Consider the following 8,908-nt stretch of genomic DNA (forward strand, 5'->3'; position numbering starts at 1 on the left):
AATTAAATACATTTGAGTACAGCTTTAAAATGTTGATAGGTGTAAAAGCTATATTGATCTCAGCTTCATACGCTTTACCTTCTTTCTTCGGTAGAGCTAGCATATGCCCTTACCCTTTTTTTTTTTTTTTGGTAGATGGCAGGAGACAATAGTCTCCTACTTTTTATTCAAATCCAAAACTTTGTTACAAGAAAATCTGTCAAGCTCTAGCAATCCCATGAATATCATCCGACAAGATGGAAGCAACATGCTCCGGAGCAAACTCAAAATAACGTAAACCGTAAGATAAAGAAAAAGCATAGTTAGCTAATCCATCTGCTAGACAATTAGCCTCCCTATACACATGTGAAATCTTGACTAACCAGTCTCTTGATATGAAGTCATAGCACAAACGTACTAGGAATGACAGGAGATGAGAATCTTGAATCCCTGTCTTAAGAAAACCCACCACACTCTCGGAATCAACCTCCACCTCTAGCCGTCGGATCCCCTTATCCCATGCTATACAGAGGCCGTAATAAACACCCTATAACTCCGCCAATGGGGCTGAGCAAATCCCAATATTGATCGCAAAGCCTCCTCTCCACTCTCCATATTCATCACGCATAGCCCCACCTGCTGTAGCCAGTCCCGGATTTCCTTTAGAGGATCCATCAGTATTCAATTTGCACCAGCCATTACCCGGCTTACACCATGCGATCTGTCTCTCCACACGCGCACCAATGGTCGAGCGGGGCCGCAGTTTCTTATTTGCTAGTATCACCTCCTGAGTCTTATCTTTAACAAACTGCACCCTATTTCGACACTTCCCAGTTTCACCGAAGACATACCCACACCTCCATTTACAACACCACCACACAGTCAACGCAAACATTGTAGGCCATTGATCTCCATTAGCCGACGTATCGCTTTTGAGATTCTCATACAACCATTCTAAAAGTGGTTGATTAAAGAACCGCTGTTGTTTTCTTAGGTTCACAAGTCTTCTCCATAGTCCCATTGCAGCAGGGCAATCTCGAAAGAAAATGAAGGATTGTCTCGTCTCCATTCTTGCACAGTTGGCACATTCCATTGTCACTTAAGTGTCTCCGCTTCCTCTCCATGTTCGTCATGATAACTTGGTGCGCAACCAACCATAAAAACAACTCTAACTCTTTCTGGTACCATAGCCCGCCAAACCCGACTGTAGAAAGCCTCCATATTTGGTCTCGGTGTCTCGTCTGTTGTCAAGAGTGCATACGCTGATTTCACAGAGAAGAGACCATTCTTACTTCCTCCCCACGACATCCTATCCCTAGCCCCTGTGAAATCATCGATCACCACCGAAGCTAAACGTAATTGATTCTCCGTCGATATGTACTGTTCAATTTGTTGTGTTAACCAACCTATCCCATTCTGCCATAAATCACAAGCTTTTGCCTCCAACAGTGCTTCCGGAATATCCACCATACTCAAGCCATGTAGAGGTTCATGCAACAACCAATTATCTTTCCAAAACCGTACTCGGCGACCATCTCCTAGTATCCAGGAAGCTCCTGGAATCACAACTGCTCGAATTCCCAACACCAAGCTCCTCCACGTCGGCGACCAGCTCCCCTGAGGCACCAACCATGATGATTCATGTATCTCACCTACACGAAACTTCTTACGCAAGATTTGCACCCATAATCCATCTTGTGTGTTCAACAATCTCCAGCCGAGTTTAGCTAAGAGAGCAATGTTCATTTCTTTTGCTGATCTTATGCCCAGTCCCCCCTCTCTCTTTGGTTTACAGATTTTCTCACAAGACACCAAATGTTGTTTTCTGATCCCTTCACCACTCCCCCAGATAAAAGACCTAGCAATTTTATCCAGTTGGATCAAAGTCGACACCGACAATGCTATCGAGCTCATCGTGTGAACCGAAATTGATGAGAGAACAGATTTAGTGAGAGTTATCCTTCCAGCTAAGCTCAAAAATCTCCTCTTCCAACCAGCCAATTTAGACGAAACCCTCTCAATGACTGTCCCAAAAGTCTCTTTATTAATTCTTTTCTGCAAATCCGGCATGCCCAAATACTTTCCCAACTCCTTTTTGCCTTTGATTCCGCTTTCATCACTGATCAAATTAGCTAAATCTCGATGAACATTTTCAGAGAAGAAAATTAGAGATTTCTCCAAGCTAACTTTCTGTCCTGATGCTCCACAAAACCTCTCCAACACCTTTCGTATCACTCGGATCTGTGATACTGAAGCTTCTGCAAACAAGATCAGATCATCCGCAAAGCAAATATGTGATAAAGCTGGGCCACCTCTAGATAAATTGATTGGTTTCCACTCCTTCTTTGCAACAGAGAAGTCAATTTGGTTGCATAGTCTCTCCATACATAACACAAAGAGATATGGAGACAAGGGATCTCCCTGTCTAAGACCACGTTGAGGTGTAAACGCTTCTGTTCTCTCCCCATTCCACAGTAGACTCATACCTGGATTCATAACACACTCCATTATCCATTTGATCCATATATGTGGTAACTTCGCTGCATTAAGAGTATCCTCTAAGAAGTCTCATCTGATGCGATCATACGCTTTCTCAAGATCCAGCTTAAGTAACATCCAACCTTTTTTCCCTTTTTTCCTTCTCATTGAGTGAACCGCTTCCTGCACGATGTTATCGGTGCTAAGTCTTCCCGGGATAAAACTGGCTTGTGTTGGACCTATTAGTTTTGGCATTAGTGTCTTCAGTCTCATCACCATTGCCTTTGTTATCGTCTTGAACAAGACATTACATAAACAAATAGGCCGAAACTGCATAATTCTTTCTGGTTTGAGAACCTTTGGTATAAGAACCACCATTACATCATTCATGCCCTCCTAAAGAACTCCGGATTCAAATAACCCTAGCCCACACCGAGTTACTGATTCCCCCACCACATCCCATGAGTCTTGGTAGAAGACAGGTTGAAAACCATCTGGCCCTGGTGCCTTATATTTACCCATCGATCTCACCGAAGTCTCCATATCCACTGCCGAGAAAGGCTTATTTAAGCTCTACGTGTAAAGTCAGTAAAACCAACCTGGGATAGCTTCTCTGTATCGAGAGATATATCCTCAGTTGGATACAGTCTCTTATAGTAGTTCATTGCTAGTTGCTCCAACTGTTCTGACTGGTCAATCCAGTGGCCATCTTCACTTTTCAGCATCTCTATTATATTTCTCTTTCTTCTCACAATGGTACTCGTGTGATAGTACGTCGTGTTTTTATCTCCAAGCACTATCCATTTCTCTCGTGATTTTTGGTACCAGCGCACTCCTCCTGTTCAAGGACAACATCAAACTCTTTTTGTAATGTCTCCTCCCTTGCCAACAGACCATCTGATGGGTTTCTCTCCAATTCCTCCTGAACTTCTTTTATATCCCCGAGCAGTTTCTCTTTTCGTTTGATCACATCTCCAAATATCTCTTTATTCCATTTCTTAAGTTTCTCCTTCAAAGATACCAGTGCCTCTGGAGTACTCATCTCACTGTTCCAAGATGTTGATAGTAGCTCCTTGAAACCATCATGCTTAAGCCACACAGCTTCGAATCTAAACGGTCTCCTTTTCGGATCTCCTTTCCGCTCCGGCTCCATTTGTACATACATTGGTGCATGATCTGAAGCTAAAAAGGGAAGATGAGTGACCACTGCCTCCTGCCATCTCACGCGAGTCTGCGCACTACACAAAACTCTATCAAGTCGCTTCGCCACAAAGTGCTGCGTATCTTTACCTCTCCTCCAAGTAAAGGTATTTCCTCTGAATCCCATATCCACCAGAGCTAAATCATTAATCCAATCCCCAAACGCCAGAGAATCTGGTGTAAGTCTACCATTCCCTTCAGATCGCTCATCCAATCTTAAAATGGTGTTGAAATCACCACCCACTATAACCGGTTCATCAATATTCTCTAACACCCGCTTCAACTGTCCCCAGATACCACTCCTTCGACTAACCGTAGGAGCCGCATAGACCGCAATAATATGTATAATCTCAGTCCCAATCATCACCCTCGCATGCAAAAACTGATCCGATGATTCCAACACCGTAATCACTCCCGCTTGATCTCTCCATAAAATACAAATTCCACCACTTTGACCAATAGCATGTACACGAAAAGAGTTGTCAAACCCCAGGTTGTGGCAAATCCTCATTGCTTTATCTCCACTTGCATGAGTTTCGAACAATGCCAGAAAATCAGTTTGATATTTCTTTAGAATATACCTAATAGACCGTCTGAAATTAGGTTTATTTGCTCCCCGGCAATTCCAGAATAAACAATTCATCATCATAATTATAAAAATCTCCAATTGAATTCCAGGGGCACCCTGTTATGCTAGGGATCCCACTACCTCCTCCACCTGCACCGTCGTCGGTTCTTCCACCATTTGCTTCTCTGTCTCACTTCTAATGATCTCCATCGGATTTTCTAACCCCTCATCTCGCAGCTGAAGAAGCTTAGGCATAACCCTGACCTCCACACTATCTCTGAAAACTCCACCAGGTCTCCCTGCATCCCTATTCTCCACTCTCACTCGTTTTCCTGATGTCGACATGTTAGTCTCTCCCTTAGTCGGCCCAAAAACCAATCCTCTAACCGGCATGTTAGTCGATTTTTTGGGCCTTTCTCTTACTCCCTCTATTATTTTTTTTATTTCCATTCCTTCTCTCTTTATTTCCTCCATTCAAATTAATACTTCCATTGCTACCAAAAACTAAGGATTTCTTCTCTTGTAAGGTTCCCTTACCCTTAGCATTCTGAATGTTTACCTCCTGATTCTCCTTATCTCCCTCACCAGAGATCACTTCCTCACTCGGTTCCCCCGTGTTCGTATCCGTACCAAGACTTCTGTACTTGTTTGATAACACAAGATTCTCTGTTTCCTTAATATGTTTTGTTTCTCAGCCATTTCTATCAACCTCCTCACGTGATTCCCTTGTCATGGCAGTCACCGGCCGAAGTAACGGAGGAGCTCCTCTTCTCGATCCCCTTGCCTTAATAAAACCCTCCTCCTGCTCTGGTAGTCCTTATTTAGACAGATACTGACCTCTCCTTCTGTATTGGTAAAGCTGCAACTCGCTCCGCAATCGTTTTTGGGCAACCATGTACCAAGTGTCCATAGATACCACACTTTGAACAGATCTCCGATAGTCCCTCATACGCTATGAAGTATCTCTCACCATTAATCAACACCGTTCCTTTCAAAGGTTTAGCTAGATTCACCTCCACACAAATTCTCGCAAAACGAGCCCTTTCCAAGTTCAATGTAGTTTGATCCACACGGATCGGCCTGCCCAACCCCTTAGCAATTCCCATAAGGATCGATCGGTGATAAAAGTTCAATGGGATATTTGTTAATCTGATCCATGCCGGTGTTGTAACGATATCATCTCTTAGCGGATCGAACTCCGGTGACCAGGCTCTCACCATGAGGTAACTTCCGAAAGCCCTCCATGGTCCTCCTGTTAACGCCTCCAAATATTCATCCTCCTTCTCAAAACGGACCATGAAGAACTGTCGAGGTAGGTCCATCACATACATCGATCCCTTCGGACTCCATAATTCCCTTAGCTTCCAACTCAAGGCAGAGATCAGAACATTCCTCCCCAAAACCCTAACAATCATACACTGCTTCCACATCCCGTTCATTGCTTCAAGTACCTCGTTCTCAATCGTGATTGATGGTTCTCCATCTTCTCCATTCGGAAAATCTACTCTGAGCCTTCTCGACACAAACACATCATCAATCAAAGCCTCTGGAACCGGCATACCTCCTGCTGTCGTACCCGCCGCCTTCGCTGCCCATGTGGTCACCCTATCGGGCGGGTCTCCTGGCGGTCTCGATCTCTCCCCCACATCCATCATGGTTTCATCCTGATCCTCCGAATTCAAAGCCCTAGTTTCGTTTCTCGCCAAACCCCTAGTCTCGCCGCTCATTCTCTTTGTCTCTTTATTATAAGGCCAACCTATTCCTTACCCTTTATAGCTATGTAACTACTCCAGTATTTATATTTCCATATAATAACATATATACAAACAGTTGCTCAGACACTAAACTCTTGTTGGTTTTATGCCTTGCGTCTTTTACGATGTTTTCTTTGATTTGATGAATTCAACTGTTAATTGTTTACGCGATGGAATAGCAATCACTTTTCAGCACAAAGTCTAGCGAATCATAATAGTTCTTCAATCCAATTGAAATTATTATATTTGCATGTCGCTTATTATATACTCTGGAAGATATAAAACTAAAGTGTTATTTTTATAATAACGTAGTTTTAAATCACGATTCAAGAGTGGAATGCAACTGATATTGATTCGAATATGTTTTTTGTGGAACTTGGAATTTTTCTCTCTTCTCTCTCTAAAGGCGGAAAAAAAAAATTCCTTCTCCACCGGCGCTTGGCCTTCGGGTTACGGCGTCGGTTGGGTTCTCCTCTCCTCTCAACCTGTTTTTCTCTTTGCTTCTCTCCCTTAGTTTCTCTATGCCGTCGACATTTCTGGCGCTCTGAGAAAACCTCTCTCGCCGGAACCCTACATCTACCTCGAAGGGAGATAGATCCGGTTGTTGGTGGTGTTTTTTCTGGAGTTTCAACGAGATGGTGAGGTTTCTATGAGGAAAAAAGTCGGCTTTTAGGGTTTGGCTATGGCGGATCTCGCGTTTCTCTTTTGTAGATCTGTTTGTCGTCGAGGCAGTGATGGCGTGTGGCGGTTGGGCTTTGCTCTCTCCTCCGGTTCTTCATCGTGTGACTTTTGGCGAAGTCTTTTGTTTGTGGAGTGGAGTGTGTTGCCTTCTTGGAGTCAGGCTTGGTGTTTCGTCTTGAGTACGAGACGTGTTTTTGCTCAGGGGAGACGATGGTGGCGTACCATCGGCGCGTACACAAGGATGCTTGCTGGTCGTGTGGCCAAGGTCTTTTTGTGGTCATGCGTGTGTGTTTTCGGGAGGTTCCAACTTCATATGTCGTCTATGGCAGAGTCAGTTGTGCCTCTCATGACGCTCTCTGCTTGCTAGCCCGCCTCTCGTACTAGGTCGGGTTGTTGTTCGTTCATCTCGCGAATGGTTATGAGCTGTTTGGTACCGCTTCTTTTGTTGTTCTTAGTTTCACCAGCAAGGAATAGTTTTTGAAGCGCAATAAAACCGTGCTAGGTTCTCTAGTTCTCAGGTCAAGGCGTCGGTTGGGACCAACGATTGAGTCGTCTTGGTCTGCATCGGCGGGGTGACTTGATTGGAGTTTTTAGCCATCCCAGTGTTGGGATTTCCACTTTGGTGATCTTGGTAGGCTTTGCTCTTTCTTATCGCAGGTACTGAAGACCCAATACTAGTTAGTCCTCATTGCAGCCCGTTTTGTTCGAGGTCCTGAGTTACATGCTCTTAGAAACTATAGTGCTCTCTTCCTCCTGTCCGCGGTTGGGTAAGTTCTCGGTGGCGTTCTTCACGGTTTGCTATCTCTTACCTCTAAACTGTTCGAGTCTAGTGCTTCATATCCAGTCAAGATACAAATTTTGGGGAGATAATCAAGATCTAGCTACTCTGGCGATGTCACGAGGAGTCCGGCATCCGAGGAGATGAGGTAAATCCCACATCTTTGTGGTTAACATCAATGGCTGAGAACGGAAATTGATTTTCTGAAGATACCTGAGTAAACTAGTGGATGGCGAAGCTATGTTTGTAATGGTTAATTTAGAAAAAAAATTAGTTGAACCGAGCTTGTATCAAACACTGAATTCCGGTTTGACAGGTGATGAATAAATAGTATATATTAAAAAAAAATATGTTTATTGTGAAATTGTGAATCACGTACTTAGAAAAGAAACTATAAAGTAGTATATACCATCTGCCTTTTTAATTTATAAATCCACTAACTAAGGCATACACATTATAGGCACTAATTTATAAATCACGTACTTAGAAAAGAAAACTCGTGATCCATTCCATTATCTTAATTATTTCTTTAGTTCCTAGCGAATGTTTTAAGAATCCAAAATACTTTATGCACATGTGCCGGTGCACCTAATCTTTTCAAAGAGACGAAATTCAATGAATTTCCAAATAGCAAATTTGTAATAGGGGTTATGATTCATAAAATATCAAGGATGTGTGCATGTGTGGAATTCATAATGGCAAAAGAAAGATGTGTCTAGAGACAATTAATTAGTACTACAAATTTGATGTCTGAATGGTCTGAAGTTAACTAACTAAAGATGATATTTCTTTTACCGTATATAGTAAAATTATTGTTTTTATTTGTGAAAAATTACAAATCTCAAGACCATATAGAGAGAAACGGATCTAAAAACTCTTGACCACGGCCTAGTTTTGTGCGTGTGTATTTATTACCTATTATAAGGTAGATCCATACATTCCTATCAGGAGTAGGCGTTCGGGTACATGTTCGGTTCGGATCGGATATTTCAAGAGATATAGAACTTGTTCAGGTATTTTAACACTTTGGATCAGTTCAGATATTTTATATTCGGATTCAGATATTTCGGACCGGGTTCGGATATTTAAATTTTGCAGAAAAAATAAATAAACTATTCATTGTTTAATTTTTTTTTTATATTTAAAATATACTTTTAACTTTACTGGTTTTCTAATTTTTAATAGATTAAACTATTAATAGGTTTGGAAAAAAAATTTACAAATAGAAATATATTAATTTAGTTGTTGTGTTTGAAATTTTTGATGCAACTTTTGTTAATGTAAAAACAAGAGCTTGATATGTATTTTAAGCGAGAAACAAGTGATTATGTCCATAATTATATGTATATTATCTGATTTTGAGCAATGTGCAATATTAATATTAATATTTTGAATAAAATATGAAAAGTAAACTAGAAATATAGGGCTAAGTATACATATGTTCGGTTATCTTCAGATATCCATTCGAGT

At 41.9% G+C, this 8,908-nt stretch overlaps 1 pseudogene; it reads right to left on the reverse strand.

Moving 5' to 3' along the window:
• Positions 1-2,917: 2,917 nt before the first annotated feature.
• Positions 2,918-8,619, reverse strand: LOC106408100 (annotated as a pseudogene).
• Between the last annotated feature and the right edge of the window lie 289 nt (positions 8,620-8,908).

The sequence above is a fragment of the Brassica napus genome, chromosome C4, assembly GCF_020379485.1.
Source record: "Brassica napus cultivar Da-Ae chromosome C4, Da-Ae, whole genome shotgun sequence".
Lineage (NCBI taxonomy): Eukaryota > Viridiplantae > Streptophyta > Magnoliopsida > Brassicales > Brassicaceae > Brassica > Brassica napus.